The sequence below is a fragment of the Hemiscyllium ocellatum genome, chromosome 46 (genome assembly GCF_020745735.1).
Source record: "Hemiscyllium ocellatum isolate sHemOce1 chromosome 46, sHemOce1.pat.X.cur, whole genome shotgun sequence".
In the NCBI taxonomy this organism is placed as follows: Eukaryota; Metazoa; Chordata; class Chondrichthyes; order Orectolobiformes; family Hemiscylliidae; genus Hemiscyllium; species Hemiscyllium ocellatum.
In genome coordinates this window covers 23,372,241-23,393,178 of record NC_083446.1, presented here as the reverse complement: position 1 = coordinate 23,393,178, position 20,938 = coordinate 23,372,241, and positions in this window count along the sequence as shown.

Genomic DNA, 20,938 nt, shown 5'->3' with positions numbered 1-20,938 from the left:
TCACCTCAAGAACAAGTATACCGTTTTGGATACTTGTGGGGGGGGGGGGGGAATGACTTACCAGGGTTAAGCAACGATGTTCAGGCCTCTGGCACGGAGGCTGGCACTGTTGCTCAGAAGGGAAGGGTGGAGAAAGGTAGAGCGATAGTTATTGGGGACTCAATAGTGAGGGGCGACAGAGACTCACGACTGGTATGTTGCCTCCCAGGTGCAAGGGTACGTGATGTCTCTGATCGTGTTTTCCGGGTCCTTAAGGGGGAGGGGGAGCAGCCCCAGATCGTGGTACACGTTGGCACCAACGACATAGGTAGGAAGATGGGTGAGGAAGTCAGGCAGGCTTTCAGGGAGCTACGTTGGAAGTTCAGAGGTAGAACGAACAGAGTTGTTGTCTCTGGTTTGTTACCCGTGCCACGTGATAGAGAGTCGAGGAATAGGGAGAGAGAACACTTAAATGCGTGGCTACAGGGATGGTGCAGGAGGGAGGGATTCCGGTTTCTGGACAACTGGGGATCTTTCTGGGGAAGGTGGGACCTCTATAAACAGGATGGTCTACACCTGAACCTGAGGGGCACCAGTATCCTTGGGGGGAGGTTTGCTAGTGCTCTTTGGGAGGGTTTAAACTAACTCTACAGGGGCATGGGAACCTGGACTGTAGCTTTATGGTACAGGACCATGAGTGTAGGGAGGTTAGGAACATGGCATCGATCTCGAAGGAGGGTGCCTGTAAACAGAAAGGTGGCTTGAACTGTGTATACTTCAATGCCAGAAGTATAAGAAATAAGGTAGGTGAACTTGCAGCGTGGGTGGTACCTGGGACTTCGATGTTGTGGCCATTACAGAGACGTGGGTAGAACAGAGGCACGAATGGCTGTTGCAGGTTCCAGGGTTTAAATGTTTTAGCAGGGTCAGAGATGGGGGTAAAAGAGGGGGTGGTGTGGCATTGCTTGTCAAGGATAGTATTACAGTGGCGGAAAGTACGATGGAGGAAGACTTGCCATCTGAGGTAGTTTGGGCTGAGGTTAGAAATAGGAAAGGTGAGGTCACCCTGTTAGGAGTTTTCTACAGGCCTCCTAATAGTCCGAGAGAAGTAGAGGAAAGTATTGCGAGGATGATTCAGGAGAAGAGTGAAAGTAGCTGGGTGCTTGTTATGGGGGACTTTTAACTTCCCGGATATCGACTGGGAAAGCTATAGCTAGAGTTCGTTAGATGGGTCGGCGTTTGTCCAATGTGTGCAGGAGGGTTTCCTGACACAATATGTGGACAGGCCAACAAGAGGTGAGGCTATACTGGATTTGGTTCCAGGTAATGAACCAGGCCAGGTGTTAGACTTGGACGTAGGTGACCACCTCGGGGACAGTGACCACAACTCGGTGACTTTTACTTTAGTGATGGAGAGGGATAAGTGTGCACTGCAGGGCAAGAGTTATAGCTGGGGGCAGGGAAATTATGATGTGGTGAGGCATGACTTAGGATGCGTGGATTGGAAAAATAGGCTTCAAGGGAAGAACACAAATGATATGTGGAGATTGTTCAAGGAACAGCTATTGGGTGTCCTTGATAAGTATGTACCAGTCAGACAGGGAGTAAAGGGACTTGTGAGGGAGCCGTGGTTTAATAAGGAATTGGAATCCCTTTTGAAAGGGAAGAGGGCGGCCTATGTAAAGATGAGGTGTGAAGGTTCAGTTGGGCCGATTGAGAGTTATAAGGTAGCCAGGAAGTATCTAAAGAGCAAGCTAAGAGCAGCGAGAAGGGGACATGAAAAGTCCTTAGTTGGCAGGATTAGGGAAAACCCAAAGGCTTTCTATAGGTATGTCAGGAATAAAAGGATGACTAGGGTAGGTATCAGTCCAGTCAAGGATAGTAGTGTTAAGTTGTGCGTGGAGGCAGAGGAGATTGGAGAGAAGCTAAATCAATACGTTTCGTCAGTATTCACTCAGGAACAGGACACTATTGCTGATGTGAATATTGAGTCACAAGTGATTAGAATGGATGGCCTTGAGGTACGTAGGGAAGAGGTCTGGGGAATACTGGAAAGGATGAAAATAGATAAGTCCCCTGGGCCTGATGGCATTTATCCTAGGATTCTCTGGGAAGCTAGGGAGGAGATAGCAGAGCCATTGGCCTTGATTTTTATGTCGTCATTGTCTACGGGAATAGTGCCAGAAGACTGGAGGATAGCGAATGTGGTCCCCTTGTTCAAGAAGGGGAGTAGGGATAGTCCGAGTAACTATAGGCCAGTGAGTCTCACTTCTGTTGTGGGCAAAGTCTTAGAGAGAATTGTAAGGGATAGGATTTATGAACATCTGGATAGGAATAATGTGATCAAGGATAGTCAGCATGGTTTTGTGAAGGGCAGGTCGTGCCTCACAAACCATATTGAGTTCTTTGAGAAGGTGACTAAGGAGGTGGTCGAGGGTAAAGCAGTAGATGTGGTGTATATGGATTTTAGCAAGGCGTTCGATAAGGTACCCCGTGGTAGGCTAATGCAAAAACTACGTAGGTATGGCATTGAGGGTGCATTAGAGGTTTGAATTCGGAATTGGCTGGCTGGAAGGAGACAGAGGGTAGTAGTTGATGGAATAGGTTCATCTTGGAGTGCAGTTAATAGCGGTGTTCCACAAGGGTCTGTTTTGGGACCATTGCTGTTTGTCATCTTTATAAATGATCTAGAGGAGGGGCTTGAAATCTAGGTGAGCAAGTTTGCGGATGACACGAAAGTCGGTGGAGTTGTGGACAGCGATGAAGGATGTGGCAGGTTACAGAGGGATATAGATAAGTTGCAGAGCTGGGCAGAAAGGTGGCAAATGGAGTTCAATGTAGCTAAGTGTGAAGTCATTCACATTGGTAGGAGTAACAAGAAGATGGATTACTGGGCTAATGGTAGGCTACTTGGTAGCGTGGATGAGCAGAGGGATCTTGGTGTCCATGTACACAGATCTCTGAAAGTTGCCACCCAGGTAAATAGTGCTGTGAAGAAGGCATATGGCGTACTGGGCTTTATTGGTAGAGGAATTGAGTTCCAGAGTCCTGAGGTCATGTTGCAGTTGTATAAGACTCTGGTGCGGCCTCATCTGGAGTATTGTGTGCAGTTTTGGTCACCATACTATAGGTAGGATGTGGAGGCATTGGAACGAGTGCAGAGGAGGTTTACCAGGATGTTGTCTGGCATGGGAGGAAGATCGTATGAGGAAAGGCTGAGGCACTTGGGGCTCTTCTCATTGGCGAATAGAAGGTTTAGGGGAGATTTGATAGAGGTGTACAAGATTATTAGGGGTTTAGATAGGGTAGACACTGAGAATCTTTTTCTGTTAATGGAGTCAGCTGTTACTAGGGGACACAGCTTTAAATTAAGGTGTGGTAGGTATAGGACAGATGTTAGGGGTAGATTCTTTACTCAGCGGGTTGTGAGTTCATGGAATGCACTGCCAGTAGCAGTGGTGAACTCTCCCTCTTTATGGTCATTTAAGCGGGCATTGGATAAGCATATGTAGGTTATTGGGCTAGTGTAGGTTAGGTAGACTTTGGTCGGCGCAACATCGAGGCCCGAAGGGCCTGTAATGCGCTGTATTTTTCTATGTTCTATGTTGGGAGAGCAGTAACTATACACAGATTAGTTTCAGTATCTGAGCGGAGGTGGGCTGAGAGGTTGCAAATGGAGTTCAACCTGGCTAAATGCAATGTGATGCATTTTGGATTGTCGAATTTGAAAGCTGAGTACAGTATTGATGATAGGATTCTTGGCAGTGTGAAGGAACAGAGAGATCTTGGTGTGCAGGTACATAGATCCCTTAAAATGGCCACCCAAGTGGACAGGGTTGGTAAGAAAGTATTTGGTGTTTTGGCTTTCATTCACAGGGGGATTGAGTTTAAGAGCCATGAGATCTTGCTGCAGCTCTATAAAACTTTGGTTAGAACGCACTTGGAATACTGCGTCCAGTTCTGGTCGCCCTATTGTAGGAAAGATGTGGATGCTTTGGAGAGGGTTCAGAGGAGCTTTACCAGGATGCTGCTTGGACTGGAGGGCTGAACGTATGATGAGAGGCTGACTGAGTTCGGACTTTTTTCATTGGAGAAAAGGAGGAGGAGAGGGGACCTAATTGAGGAATACAAGATTATGAGAGGCATAGATAGAGTTGATAGCCAGAGACTATTTCCCAGGGCAAAAATGGCTATCACGAGGGGTCATAGTTTTAAGCTGTTTGGAGGAAAGGATAGAGGGGATGTCAGAGGCCGGTTCTTTACACAGAGAGTTGTGAGAGCATGGAATGCGTTGCCAGCAGCAGTTGTGGAAGCAAGGTCATTAGGGACATTTAAGAGACTGCTGGACATGCATATGGTCACAGAAATTTAAGGGTGCATACATGAGGATCAGTGGTTGGCACAACATGGTGGGCTGAAGGGCCTGTTCTGTGCTGGACTGTTCTATGTTCTATGTTCTATGCATTCTGAATATATTAAACATTTTATGTTTTAATGACGCAGGGGCATATAAACATTTCTTCAAATCGACAGAGACCACTTTCTGCTCAGGGTATGGCTCTGTGTTTAACAGCAGCAATGATGCACCGACATGGAACAGGGAATGTAATGGAGACATAGTTTCTACAATGTACAAGGAGACCTCACATGGTCCAGTTTGGAAGATAATGACATTATTGCGTGATTCAACTCAGAGAGGGAGAAAATGTCATCTGCCTGAGAAGAAACGGCCTAATGCATTCTCTCTCCTTCATTATTCCTCATCACAGTAACGTGTACGAGATAAAACAAAACTCTATTGCTATTGTTACCATACTTATTTTTATAGAATCCATGCAGTGTGGAAACAAGCCCTTCGGCCCAACAAGTCCATACCAACCTTCCAAAGAGTAACCTTCCAATGCCCTTACAGTTACCACTGACTAGTGCACCTAAAGTAGAAATCGCTAAATACTATCAAATATTTGACCAATCCACTTAAGTTATACGGGTTTGGACTGTGTGAGGAAAAGGGAGCACCCATCAGAAGCTCATGCAGACAAGGGTAGAAGATGCAAACTCCACGCAGATAGTCGCCTCAGGCTGGAATTGAACTTATACCCTTGATGCTGTGAGGCAACAGTGCGAACTACTGTGCCACTGTGCTAACCTCGAACCTCCTGACTGCCTAATGCAAAGGGAATTCAACAAAATCCAACTCTTCCAGGATAAAATCCCATTGCGAGCATTTGTGTGAGTAGAATATCTTCAGAAGCAGAATAACATTTTGGACAATCTCTCAATTTTTCCTTTTGTCATTAGTTACACTAATATTTGGACAAGTTTCTTTCAACGTGAGATTGCTGATATTTTGTTTAGAGTGTGTGTGTGTGTGTGTGTGTGTGTGTGTGTGTGTGTGTGTGTGTGTGTGTGTGTGTGTGTGTGTGTGTGTGTGTGTGTGTGTGTGTGTCAGTGTTTTTAGAATGGGAAATATCAACTCTTTATTTGCAATATCCAAACAGTTTGCCATTCATCATTCCACCATAGTTGGAGTAACATTGCTCTGGATCCTAAACGTGCTATTTGAGCAGATTAAAGATACTAGCCTGACTTGTTCCTAAAACTGACCCTGACCCACTCTGAGACCGATATCATCGGCCATATCACCGACCTGGTTACATTTAAGATTTGTTGTGAATAGTGGAGGAGTGGGACTAGAAAAGGGACCGGTGAGCCTGATGTCGGTGGTGGGTGAGTTGTTGGAGCGGATTCTGAGGGATAGCATTTACATACATTTGGAAAGGCAAGGGCTGATCGGGGTAGTCAACGTGGCTTTCTGCATGGGAAATCATGTCTCATTAATTTGATTGCGTTTTATGAAGAGGTGACAAAGAAGATTAATGAAGCCAGTTTGGCAGACATTGTCTATATGGACCTCAGCAAGGTGTTCATAACATTCCGATTGATAGGCAGATTAGTAAGTTTCGGTCACATGGGATACAGAGGAAGTTCGTCACAATTGGCTTGAAGGAAGAGGGGTATTTTTCAGACTGGTGGTTTGTGAGCAGAAATTATACACTTAATGTTAAGGGCCTGGTGAGTGTTGTGAAATAAATGGACATAGGGCTGCAGGTACATTGTTCCTTGAAAGTGGAAACGCAGGTAGACAGAATTGGGATGGAACACATTTGGCACATTTGCCTTAATCAGGCAGAGCATTGAGTATAGGAGTTGTGGTGGCATGTTACATCTGAACAGGATGTTGGCGAGGCCACTTTAAGAATACTGGGTACAACTCGGTTTTCTGCAGAAAAGATTTACACGGATGTCCCAGCACTGGAGGTTTGAGCTTTAGGTAGAGGTTGATTAGGTTGAGGTGTTTCCCCTTGGAGTGTCAGAGGCTGAAGGGTGACATTATATAGGTTTATAAAATCATCACGGGCATGGATACTCTGAACAGCCATGTTCTGCTCCCCATGATAGGGGAGCCCCGAACAGGAAAACATAGGTTGAAGGGGAGAGGACGAATGATTTACAAGGGACCTGAAGTTCCATGTTTCACATAGAGAGTGGTGTGTGTACATAAAGTGATGTCAGAGGAAGTGGTGAAGGTGGTTACAATCGCATATTTAAAAAGTATCTGAAAGAGGAGGGATATTGGCCAAATGCTGGCAAATGAGTCTAAATCAGATTTGATATCTGATCGGAGTGAACAGATTGGACTAACGGGTCTGTTTCTATTCTGCATGACTCTGCTTCTATAAGAGAGATGACGAAAAATTCTGAAAGCGCCTTTCAAGTCAGAATCCTCTTCACTGGAAGTTTATCGTGCCTCGATGTTCATATTGATTGAAACTTGCATTAGTGAAATATTTGCCAGATAATTGAGTCATGGATAATGGGACGCAGGCAGGGAAGTGGGGCTGAGACCACAACCTGATTAGCCACAATCTTAGTGCCTGCTGGAGCAGGCTCAACGTATCTAATGACTCACTCCTGTCCCTCAATCCCGTGTTCTGGTGTTCCATTCAGGCCATTAAACCTGTTAAGCAGGAGCTGGAAGTTTTTGCTGCAAACGTTTAGTTCCCTGGCTAGGGAACATCATCAGTGCTATTGGAGCCTCCTGTGAAGCGCTGCTTTGATGTTTCTTCCGGTATTTATAGTGGTTTGTTCTTGCCGCTTCCGGGTGTCAGTTTCAGCTGTAGTAGTTTGTATGTGGGGTCCAGGTTGATGTGTCTGTTGATGGATGTTCTTGCCGTTTCCGGGTGTCAGTTTCAACTGTAGTGGTTTGTATATTGGGTCCAGGTCCATGTGTCTGTTAATGGAGTTTGTGGATGAATGCCATGCCTCTAGGAATTCCCTGGACCCAATAGCCAGCATGAGCCAAACTAATGTAGTTTATAAAATACCATGCAAGGACTGCACAAAACACTATATAGGACAAACAGGAAGACAGCTAACAATCCGCATCCATGAACATCAGCTAGCCACAAAACGACGCGATCAGCTATCCCTAGTAGCCATACACTCAGACAACCAGGAACATGAATTTGACTGGGAAAACACTACCATCATAGGACAAGCCAGACAGAGAACAGCCAGGGAATTCCTAGAGGCATGGCATTCATCCACAAACTCCATTAACAGACACATGGACCTGGACCCAATGTACAAACCACTACAGCTGAAACTGACACCCGGAAACGGCAAGAACATCCATCAACAGACACATCAACCTGGACCCCACATACAAACTACTACAGCTGAAACTGACACCCGGAAGCGGCAAGAACAAACCACTATAAGTACCGGAAGAAACATCAAAGCAGCGCTTCACAGGAGGCTCCAATAGCACTGATGATGTTCCCTAGCCAGGGAACGAAACGTTTGCAGCAAAAACTTCCAGCTCGGCGAACAGAACCACAACAACGGACACCCGAGCTACAAATCTTCAACCAGACTTTAAACTGTTAAGCAGGAGCATTTAGAGGCTACTTACTTCCATAACCTGGTGCACAGAAACAGAAGAGATCATTGGGCCCTTCAAGACTGTCCCACATGCTTTGAGGTGATTTGAGAAATTTAATTGTGAAACTCAGGCTGGGTATGAAAGAGGCTCCTCATCTCTCTGTACATAGCTTCCCCTCTCTGAAACTTGTGCTCCCTTTGTTGGTCATGTTGTAGACCCACATTCACTATGAATACACCATCCCACACCTCACCCACGGATGGCTCACAAAATCCTCTGTTATCCATGACGGCAAAATTCAATAACAGAACATTCATGAAAATAACACCCAATAACTTTCCAATAACAGAATGTGAGAACATCAGAAACAGGGGCAGGTCGTTCACTCCCCAAGCCTGCCTTACCCTTCACTAAGATCATGACTGATCTGCTCTTGGTCTCAAATCCTCTTTCATACCCAATTCTTCATCACCCTCAACTCTCTGACAGGTCAATATCCATCTACCTCCTCTTCAAATACTTTCAGTCATCTCGTTCCCCGAACACTCTTGAGAAGAGAAATCCTTACATTCAGTAACACCTGATTGAATAAAACCTTTGCTGCTCCTATACATGACCTCTTCATATGAACAAAAGTGGTTGACACAAGGGTTCAGGTAAAAATGACCGGCCCTAATATCAAGGCACTGGTTGCCTCCTGTTGACATGAGGAGCTTAACAAAACTGGACTTAATGGGAATCAAAGGAAACACTCCAGTGTTTGGAGTCAAACTTGGCACAAAGGAAGATGTTCATCATCTCAGTCCTGGGTCACCTCTGTGGGAGATCCTTAGGTTAGCTTCCTCTTCACAAACATCTTCAGCTCCTTCATCAATGTCTCCCCACCCTCACCTTCCCCACCATAAGATCAGAAGTGGGGATGGTCACTGAGGATTCCACAATGTTCAGAATAATTTGATGCCCTGGTCCGCTTCTGAACTGGACTGTGCCCATGTGCAGAAAGACATGGACTCCATTGAGGCTGGTGCTTTTAAAGAGTCCGTAGCATTCATATAAAGGGCTGTCTGACACTGCACATTGCCATAGTAAAACAAGAGTTCATTCAGCACCTCACGCTGGTTTCATAGGAATATGAGGAAGTCGTTCCGCCCATTGACACTATTGGCGAAGAACAGGGACAGCCCATTCAGTGCCTCCAACATGTTATTCAGGAAGCGAAGGGTTCTAGTGTGATGGGCCACACCAGAGTCCCTCGACAATATTTGAAGGCGTTAGCCTAGACTCTAATGTTTTCTTATTTGAAAGAAAATGTAAAGTGTCTGTTCCAGATGCAATGTGACTGGTCAAACAACTCGGTGTGAAGCGTAACATCATTTACTTAAACACTATAGATGAAATAAAACCAAAGAAAGAGGAATTTAGAATAACGTAATTATATTGGACAAGTTAACAGAATAAAAGATCTAGGAACTAATACTAATGAACTGTTCCAATACTGGAAAATCACAAGAACACAGCCCTTGGAAAAAAGGAGTATTCAGACACTGAATGACACAAATATTTCTCCAATTCAGGATTTAAAAACAGCACCAAGAGAAAATTCATAGAGAGTAGCTGCCAGGAGACATTCATTAAAGCTTTCAACTCGGTGGAGACCCCAATGATTTCTGTTGTTACTGAGAAACCAAAACCCAGAAATTCTAATCGGTGAGAGCTGACCATACCCATTCCATCTGCATTAAAATAAACCTAAGGCCTCACTAGTTGTTTACTCAAGTTGTCTTCACTAGCCAGCTTGGGAACGGTCATTCAATCTCTCTCTTAAAAGGAACCAGAACAAAATAACCTCTTAAAGCTACAACATCATCACACTTGTCAGCACATCGAGCTGTCATACAGGAACCAGAGGTAACCAATGAGGCCCTTGGCCCTGTCCAATTAGACTAGGAGGAAGCCAGTCAGTCCCTTGAGTCACTTACACAGGAACAGTAGGAGGCCATTCCCACCACAATGCACGTACACAGGGGCAGAATGATGTAATTGATGCTGATTCATGATGAATGGCTTATGCTCGAAACGTCGATTCTCCTACTGTGCTTTTCCAGCAAACCACTGTCTACTCTGATATTCAGCATCAACAGTCCTCGCTGTCTCCTAACTGATGCTCTAACATGGTGAACAAGTGGAGCAGAAGCTGCGCAGACAGACTGCTTCACGTTGTTCCTCGTAGCTCCGTCTGTCATGATACACACGTGGGACTTTAACGTGGTTTTCTATTGGTAAGGAGGGAAGCTATATGTCTTGTGTGAAGTCTCAAGAAGGCATCTTCCATCTCCGAGAAGCCAGCCTCCTGTTCTCTATGTAGGCTGAAAGCTGGTGGGAATGGCTACCTGTTTCAGATGGAAGGTATTGTGGAAGCTGTTGGGGATTGTGAGCAACATGACGTTCAGTACGGGTTCACGCGCCGACTGCACAATAACTTGAGGAGAGTTAATGTCGGCATATAAACTATTAGGAAAGTCACGTTAGACTGATGAATTGACTCTCTAAGTTCAAGTAATGGTGATCTTGTTCATGTTGATCTTGTCTAGTGCACGTCCTGTTCAGTGTATGCTGTATGCCTTACTCTGTCCAAGTCTATTTCCACCTATGATCTGTCTGGCTGTGCTTACTATGATCTGTCTCCGCTGCTTATAAATAAAGTGTTTCCCTGTACTGAGGTGCACGTGACAATAAATCAAACTACTCAATCCTGGGTAAAGTATGGAATTTCTCTCCCTGTCAATGTCTGTTTTGGAAATAAGAAACCGCCGCCACTCCTCATGTTTCAGCATCGCCATTTCTTCGTCTCTCACAGCTCTACCGATTAAACACTGAGCTGATTCACTCTATCCTCATGTTACCATCATCCTTGTCTGTGGTAAGGGAATAATTCCTTACAAAGGACATCAAATCTGTCCACAGTTCCCCAAATGCTCTCTCAGCAAGGTTCTACAACAGCCGGAAGATGGCTTTACTTATGTACTCGAATCATCTTACAATGAAGACAGCATACCATTGGCTGTACCCATGACTTACACTGGGTTTGATTCGGAGCGGTCAGCATAGACTTGTGAGTGTGAGATCATGCTTCCCAAATTTCGTAGAGTCCTTTGATGAAGTTACCAGGACGTTTGATGATGTTTGATAAGGCTCTACATGACAGGCTGCTCAGGACGGTTAAATCACGTAGAATGCGTGAGAACTGTCCAATTGGATATACAGTTGGCTTGATGTTAGGAAGCAGAGGGATTAGTGGAAAGATGTTTGTCAGACTGGAGGCTTGGTCCATTGTTATCCGTGATTGGGTTGAGAATGTACAAAGTATGATTAGTAAGTTTGCAGATGACACTAAAGTAAGTGGGAGCATGATCAGTGAGGAATATTATCAGAAATGGCAGCAGGACCTTAATCAGGTGGGAAATGGGCCGAGAAATGGAATTTAAGAGAGAAGCGTGAGATCTTGCATTTTGGAAACTCAAATCAACGTAGGAGTTTCATGTTGAATGGAAGGGTCTTAAGGGGTGCCGTGGGCAGAGAGACGTTGGTGTTCAGGTGCACGATTCCCTGAGAGTGGAGTCACAGGTAAACAGGGCAGTGAAGAAGACATTTGGCACACTGGCCTTCATCAAGCACGATATTGAGTATAGAAGTTGGGAAATTATGTTGCAGTTACATCGTACTGTGTTAAGGCCACACTTGGAGTATTGTGTTCAGTTTTGTCACCTTGTTATGGGGAGGATGTTATTAAATTAGAAAGAGTGTAGAAGAAATTTACAAAGACTTTGCCAGGACCCAATTGTCTGAATTATAGGGAGAGGTTGGACAAGCTAGGCCAATTTCTTTAACGTGTAGGAGACTGAGGGAGTTATTACAGAGATGTATAAAATCACGAAGGGTATGCATAGGGTGAATGCTCTCAGTCTTTTTCCAAGATGTAGAGAATCGAGGACGAGACAGGATCAGTTTAAGGTTAAAGGGGAAGGAATAAAAGGGAAGTGAGGGGCCACTTCTTTACACAGAGGCTGGTACGTGGATGAGCTGCCGGCAGATGTGGCTGAGGGGGGTACATTAACAACATTTCAAAAGCATTTGGATAAATATGTGGATAGGAAAGGATTAGAAGGATATGGGCCAACTGCAGGGAAATGGGGTTAGCGTGGATGGACATTTACAAGGTGGAGTAGAACCCTTCTGTTAATTAAAACCAAACACCCAGAAAAGCTCCCCTCACCTCGTAATCTGTTAAAATATGAGTGACACAGACCTCCTACATTCCACCATTAAAAAAAATTAACAAGTTAGGTTCTTTACCTTAATAGTGAACACTAAACAACAACTATTCACAAATACAAGCCCCTCTTTTCTTAGCTACTTACTATCTGACTCCAACTCTGTAAAATTATGCTGTTCCAACAACCCACATATTAAACATTACAATCTCAAGACCATACAGTCTCTATCTCTACAGTCTCTATTTGCATGAACATGTGTCTTTGATAGAGAGTGTTTGAGATGGCCAGTTAGCACTCCTGCTCTACAGCAGTTGCTCTACTGTTGGATGGCAGTAGCTCTCCCTCCAGTGTTCAAAATGCTGTGTTTATATACTCCCCATGATACAATAATTCTCATAATTGGATTGCTGTCCAGGTGTCCAAACAATAATATTCACATTCTGTTGGCTTCTGGTATCCTGAGCGTTATTTAAACTCTTTGGTTACATTTGAATGGCTGTCAAAACAGCAACCAAAACTCAGGAATCCATTTCTCAACTAATGTTGACATGTGGAACAGTGTGACCTTCAGCTGGCATCTGTGGCTTTAATTTTTTTTCAGCAAAACCCGACCTGTCTTAAAGTGTCCATATATGTTTTTGTCTTCATCACATCTCCCCGCTTCAGAAAATAAAATGAACTAGCAGAATGAAACGATTGCTACATTTCTTTTCCTCTAATTCTTAATCCCAATTTTATGAAATACAAAAGTATTAATCTCAGTTATATCAGTCATATTAATTCTGCACAACAATACAACATTGGAATAAGTCAAATCTTATCTACACTGCTTTCCTTTAAATCCGCGAAAACACATGTGCTTTCACATTGTAGGAGCCACAGCATGTACATTTTGTGAGTTTAAAGTCGGTAAGGTAAGACTCCAATGAAATAGTCTCATATTCTGATCTTTAAATGTTCCAAAATATGCGAGAGATTTGTCGTTGCCCACAACCATCTCCGAAAATTTGTTTTTCATAAACACATTAAAATATTGTCAGGCCAGTGTGGAACTTAATCATTCTTGTTCAATAATGGAGAATTTCTATTTTTTTTCTGGTGGATATTGAGTATTTTCGACAAGTAGCCAATCAGCCATTCAATTCCATCATCCTCTTTCTGTATCAATACATCTCTGACCCCTATATCCCGATGTGTTTCAAAATATGTGGTGTAGCTAAAACTGGTGGAGTGATTATTTCTGCTTTAAAATTCTCAAATGCCTCATGACATTGTTCGGTCCACCACAATTCTGTGATCTTCTTGAATAAATCCATCAGTGGTGCCGAAACGCTAGCTGACGTTTGGAACAAGCTTTCAATAGAATCCACTCAGTTCCAAAAACCGAAACACCTCTTTCTTCGAGGATGGTCGTGGAATTTCCTCAAAACCCTTCGTTTTTGTGTTCCATGGGGTCAACCTTCCATGTCCAATGTAATGTCGCAAGAACGTCACCTCTACCTTCGCGAATTCTGTTTTCTTTAAGTTTATGACCCAGTTTGGTTCTTGTAATCGTTCAACATACTCTGGCAATTATAACATGTGAGCTTTCAATCACTTGCTAAAGATCACTACATCATACAAATAAGCTGCACAATTTGTTCATTTGGTCACACCTCTGTTCTTGAGTCTTAAATGTGGCTGGTGCATTATTCATCCTTATGAAATACTTGATAAAGATTTCTAGAACATAGAACATAGAAACATGCAGCGCAGTACAGGCCCTTCGGCCCTCGATGTTGCCCTGACCGAAGCCTACCTAACCTACACTAGCCCAATAACCTACATATGCTTATCCAATGCCCGTTTAAATGACCATAAAGAGGGAGAGTCCACCACTGCTACTGGCAGGGCATTCCATGAAGTCACAACCCGCTGAGTAAAGAATCTACCCCAAACATGTGTCCTATACCTACCACACCTTAATTTAAAGCTGTGTCCCCTAGTAACAGCTGACTCCATTAGCGGAAAAAGGTTCGCACTGTCAACCCTATCTAAACCCCTAATCATCTTGTACACCTCTATCAAATCTCCCCTAAATCTTCTTTTCTCCAATGAGAACAGCCACAAGTACCTCAGCCTTTCCTCATACGATCTTCCTACCATGCCAGACAACATCCTGGTAAACCTCCTCTGCATTCGTTCCAATGCCTCCACATCCTTCCTATAGTATGGCGACTAAAAGTGCACACAATACTCCAGATGAGGCCGCTCCAGAGTATTATACAACTGCAACATGACCTCAGGACTCTGGAACTCAATTCCTCTACCAATAAAGCCGAGTACACCATCTGCCTTCTTCACAGCACTATTTACCTGGGTGGCAACTTTCAGAGATCTGTGTACATGGACACCAAGATCCCTCTGCTCATCCACGCTACCAAGTAGCCTACCATTAGCCCAGTAATCCATCTTCTTGTTACTCCTACCAATGTGAATGTCTTCACACTTAGCTACATTGAACTCCATTTGCCAACTTTCTGACCAGCTCTGCAACTTATCTATATCCCTCTGTAACCTGCCACATCCTTCTTCGCTGTCCACAACTCCACCGACTTTCGTGTCATCCGGAAACTTGGTCACCCAGCTTTCAAGCCAGTCCTCTAGGTCATTAAAAAAATTGACAAACAGCAATGGTCCCAAAACAGATCCTAGTGGAACACCGCTATTAACTGCACTTCAAGATGAACCTATAACATCAACTACTACCCTCTGTCTCCTTCCAGCCAGCCAATTCCTAATCCAAACCTCTAATGCACCCTCAATGCCATACCTCCGTAGTTTTTGCATTGGTACTATGGGGTACCTTATCGCGTGCCATGCTAAAATCCATATACACCACATCTACTGCTTTACCCTCGTTCACTTCTTTGGTCACCTTCCCAAAGAACTCAATAAGGTTTGTGAGGCACGACCTGCCCTTCACAATACCATGCTGACTATCCTTGATCACATTATTCCTATCCAGATGTTCATAAATCCTATCCCTTACAATTCTCTCTAAGACTTTGCCCACAACAGAAGTGAGACTCACTGGCCTATAGTTACTAGGGCTATCCCTACTCACCTTCTTGAACAAGGGGACTACATTCGCTATCCTCCAGTCTTCTGGAACTATTCCTGTAGAGAACGACGACATAAAAATCAACTCCAATGGCTCTGCTATCTCCTCCCTAGTTTCCCAGAGGATCCTAGGATAAATGCCATCAGGCCCAGGGGACTTATCTATTTTCATCCTTTCCAGTATTCCCCAGACCGCTTCCCTACGTGCCTCAAGGCCATCCATTCTAATCACTTGTGACTCAATATTCACATCAGCAACAGTGTCCTGTTCCTGAGTGAATACTGACGAAAAGTATTGATTTAGTGTCTCTCCAATCTCCTCTGCCTCCACGCACAACTTCCCACTACAATCCTTGACTGGAGCGATACCTACCCTAGTCATCCTTTTATTCCTGACATACCTATAGAAAGCCTTTGGGTGTTCCCTAATCCTACCAACTAAGGACTTTTCATGTCCCCTTCTCGCTGCTCTTAGCTCTCTCTTTAGATCCTTCCTGGCTACCTTATAACTGTCAATCGCCCCAACTGAACCTTCACGCCTCATCTTTACATAGGCCGCCCTCTTCCCTTTCAAAAGGGATTCCAATTCCTTATTAAACCACGGCTCCCTCACAAGACCCTTTACTCCCTGTCTGACTGTTACATACTTATCAAGGACACCCAATAGCTGTTCCTTGAACAAGCTCCACGTATCATTTGTGTTCTTCCCTTGAAGCCTATTTTTCCAATCCACGCGTCCTAAGTCATGCCTCACCACATCATAATTTCCCTGCCCCCAGCTATAACTCCTGCCCTGCAGTGCACACTTCTCCCTCTCCATCACTAGAGTAAAAGTCACCGAGTTGTGGTCACTGTCCCCGAAGTGGTCACCTACGTCCAAGTCTAACACCTGGCCTGGTTCATTACCTGGAACCAAATCCAGTATAGCCTCACCTCTTGTTGGCCTGTCTACATATTGTGTTCGGAAACCCTCCTGCACACATTGGACAAACACCGACCCATCTAACGAACTCTAGCTATAGCTTTCCCAGTCAATATCTGGGAAGTTGAAGTCCCCCATAACAACCACCCTGCTACTTTCACTCTTCTCCTGAATCATCCTCGCAATACTTTCCCCGACTTCTCTCGGACTATTAGGAGGCCTGTTGAAAACTCCTAACAGGGTGACCTCACCTTTCCTATTTCTAAGCTCAGCCCAAACTACCTCAGATGGCAAGTCTTACTCCATCGTTCTTTCCACTGCAGTAATACTATCCTTCACAAGCAATGCCACAGATCCCCCTCTTTTACTCCCATCTCTGACCCTACTAAAACATATAAACCCTGGAACCTGCAACAGCCATTCCTCTCCCTGTTCTACCCTCGTCTCTGTAATGGCCACAACATCGAAATCCCAAGTACCAGCCCACGCTGCAAGTTCACCTACCTTATTTCTTATACTTCTGGCATTAAAGTATACACACTTCAAGCCACCTTCCTGTTTACAGGCACCCTCCTTCGAGATCGATGCCATGTTCCTAACCTTCCTACACTCAAGGTCCTGCACCCTAAAGCTACAGTCCAGGTTCCCATGCCACTGCAGAGTTAGTTTAAACCCTCCCAAAGAGCCCTAGCAAACCTCCCCACAAGGATACTGGTGCCCCTCAGGTTCAGGTGTAGACCATCCTGTTTATAGATGTCCCACCATCCCCAGAAAGAATCCCCGTTGTCCAGAAACCGGAATCCCTCCATCCTGCACCATCCCTGTAGCCACGCATTTAACTGTTCTCTCTCCCTATTCCTCGACTCTCTATCACGTGGCACGGGTAACAAACCAGAGAGAACACCTCTGTTCGTTCTAGCTCTGAGCTTCCAACCTAGCTCCCTGAAAGCCTGCCTAACATCCTCACCCATCTTCCTACCTATGTCGTTGGTGTCAACGTGGACCACAATCTGGGGCTGCTCCCCCTCCCACTTAAGGACCCGGAAAACACAATCAGAGACATCATGTACCCTTGCACCTGGGAGGCAACATACCAATCGAGAGTCTCTGTCGCCCCCGCAAAACCGCCTATCTGTGCCCCTCACTATTGAGTCCCCAATAACTATCGCTCTACCTTTCTCCACCCTTCCCTTCTGAGCAACAGTGCCAGCCTCCGTGCCAGAGGCCTGAACCTCGTTCCTTACCCCTGGTAAGTCATCCCCCCTTGTTCTTGAGGGGAATGACCGCAGGGGGTCCCTGCACTGGCTGCTTCCTCCCACTCACCCTCACTGTCACCCATCTCTCTATAACTTTCGGAGTAACTACTTCCCTAAAGCTCTGATCTATGACCACCTCTGCCTCCCGAATGATCCGCAGTTCATCCAACTCCAGCTCCAGTGTCCTAACACGGTCTTGGAAGAGCTGGAGATGGGTGCTCTTCTTGCAAGTCAAATCAGCAGTGACGCTAATGGCTTCCCTCACCTCATACATGTTGCATGAGGAACATTGCACTGCCTTCGCTGCCATCCCTCTAAAAGGTAAACTTTTAAAACTAGATCTAAAGAAACAAATAAGCAAAATGCAGCACTTACCTGCTTACCACAACGGGTCTTATTATTAGGTTAGAGGAGGAGGGCAGGTGGGAGGCTCTACCCCTGTAGTGCCTCGGGTTCCTCACCTGCGCGCTTTTATAAGAAAAAAAAACCTTCCCAGGTAAGCTAGCAAGACACCATCTTCCAGCGCTTACAAAAAACTCTAAATTTTGTCATCTCCGGTATCTTTGCCAGGTAGTTTAACTGACTCCACACTTTTTTTTAATTTGAAAGGGGCCACTAAACCTGGCTTTGAAGGGATTTCTTACCACTGGTGGCGATACTAATACGTCATCCCCACGGGAAATCGTCAAAGTTTCAGAGTTTTTACCTGCCACCTGCATCACTCTATACTGTGCCCTCTTCAGGTGCTGTTTAGCTAACTCACCTATTCCATCCAATCTCTCCTTCACCTCAGATAGATAATCCAAGTGTGAGATCTCCGACTTTGGTCCTGTCAATTTATATTTCATAAATTTCAAAGGACCTCTCACTTCATGCATGAATATTAAATCAAAGGAAGCAAAGTAAGTAGATTTATTTGGGGCATCTCTAATGGCAAACAATTTAATGGTGCACCTTTATCCCAACCATTCGGGTAATCCTGACAGTACGCTGTTAACATGGTCCTCAGTGTCTGATGCTAACTTTTCAATGCTCCCTGGGATTCAGGATGGGACGCATTTGATTTGAAGTGCTGTATGCCTAAGCTGTCCATGAATTCCTAAAACAGCTGAGCAATAAAATGAGACCCTTGATCTGACTGAATCTCTCTGGGCAGTCCACAGCGAGTAAAGAAAGTTACCAACCCCTCCACCTCCCTTTTTGCCTTAACACTCCAATAATGGAATTGCCTCTGGAAATCTGGTAGACGCATCCATTATGGACAGCAAATATTTGTTTCCACTTTTACTTTAGAAAGGGAAGCCACACAATTAATCATAACCCACATGAAGGGTTCTTCGAATGCAGGAATTGGCAACAAAGATGCTGGTTTTATTACTGCCTGTGACTTACCTGCCATTTGGTGTGTATGTCACGTCCAACAAAAATGAACCGCCTCCTTGCTTGTGCATTCCAGGCCACTAGAAATGCTTCTGTACCTTAGCTTGAGTCTTCTGTACACCTAGGTGACCGCCTGCAGTTAGTTTCTGAGCTACCCATAACACTGTACGTTACTGCTAACACAGTCTGGTACACTTAGGCCCATTTCCCTTCTGCAGTAACCTGTCGGGGTCTCCATTTTAAGTTAATAACGATCAACAATATATTCTGATTCCTTTTCTGTGTGTGTGCATGTGAATGTGTGTGTGTGTGTGTATGTGCGTGGATATATCTGTTGTAAGCCCATTAGCCTTTCTGGAATAAACACCTCTGCCTGATCCTCTGCTTGTTCAGATTGTTCCTGCACCGTTATATCAAACAGGGTGTCAGTTCACTGAGCATTAAGTCATTTGTCTTTTTCGTTCGTTTTTCCTTCCTGTTGTATCTTATGACAGTGGGATCTTGTTAAAACATAGTCTGGAAAAAATCCTGAGTAATTTTCTTTTAAATCACCAATTCCCTCGTCTTCCTTTGGCTTCTCCACCACAAGGGGTGCCTCTCCCACCTCGCCTCCTGCTAAATCGTTCCCAAGAACAAACTGTACTCCTGGAACTGACATGCTTTTACTCACTGTCACTGTTACTTCCCCAATCTTGATTTGTCACTCCATCCTGATGTTACACAAGGGAATGCTTAATTTCTGTCCCCATTCCACAAGTTATCACGGTCTTGATTAAATCCAGAAAGAGTGAAAGAAAACTTTCATCTCTTACTATTAGAGGGTGAGAGAAAGTGAGGGCGGCAGATGCTGGAGATGAGAGTTGAAAAGTGTGGCGCTGGAAAAGCACAGCAGGATGGTGGCATCCGAGGGGCAGGAGCGTTGACGTTTCTGACATAAGTCCTTCATCAGGAAAGCGGGGGGTAAGGGAGGGGGAAAGAGGTTGAGAAATAAATGGGAGGGTGGGGGTGGAGCTGGGTGAAAGGGAGCTTAGAAGGTGATTTGTAGATGCAGGTGGGGTGTGATTTTGATCGGTCGGAGAGAAGGGTGATAGGTGGGAGGACAGCTGGAACCCTCAAACTGTACAGCATCAACGTTGACTTCCCCAAATTCCAAATCTCCCCTCCACCAACCATTCCCAGATCCAACCGTTCAACCTAGCACTGCCCTCTTGAACGGCCCTAACTGGCCATCTTCCTTTCCACCTATCGACTCCACCCTCCCCTCCGACATATCACTATCACTCCCACCTACATCTTCTTATTGCTTTTCCAGTGACCCTCCCATCAGCCCAGCTACTACCCTCGTATGTATCTTTCAGCCCCCTTGTTCCCCCACTACGTTCCGGACGATGGGTTTCTGCCTGATATTCGATTGTCCTGCTGTTTGGATGCTGCCTGATCTGATGTGCTTTTCCGGCGCCTCACTTCTCAACTATTAGAGACTGAGCAGGTCCCGTATCTCACAAAATTATAATTTCTTGTCCTTCTCTCCCTGTTTTTTCTGAGTAAACTTTATCTACAGAGGCGAAGTTTTTTAGAGAGATCATGTGCTGCCTCCATACCCAGCCCTTGCCTAGGCTGAGCACTCTCCTTCAGCCCCTCGGCTCCACTTGGGGTCTCATTTACCAGTTTTACTAAAGCCACTGGGCTGAGCCTCTTCCACCACATCTTTTCCCAAAATGTCTTCCTTTAACGCCCAGCACAGTGTGTGCCAGCTTACTGCAGTGAAAACAACTTTTTCCCTGGGCCCTTTTTAAGCCATCGGTACTGTAATTCTATGTGTTCCACTCCCTTATAGTGAGAGCACCTGAGTCCTTTCACCACCTTTCAACCCCCTTGGGCTTCTTTCTTCACCTGTGGTAAACTATTATGAGCTACTGTTCGCTTTGTAATGTGTGATCTTCCCTTCTCCCAGTTCCTATCCCCCACAGGAAGAAATTCCTGCCAGAAGCTAAATTTCACCACATGCCACAATGCATATTTGCCTGCCATTTTTGCCGCGCTTCTCACTTCTTGAACTTGCTATTCATTCACATGA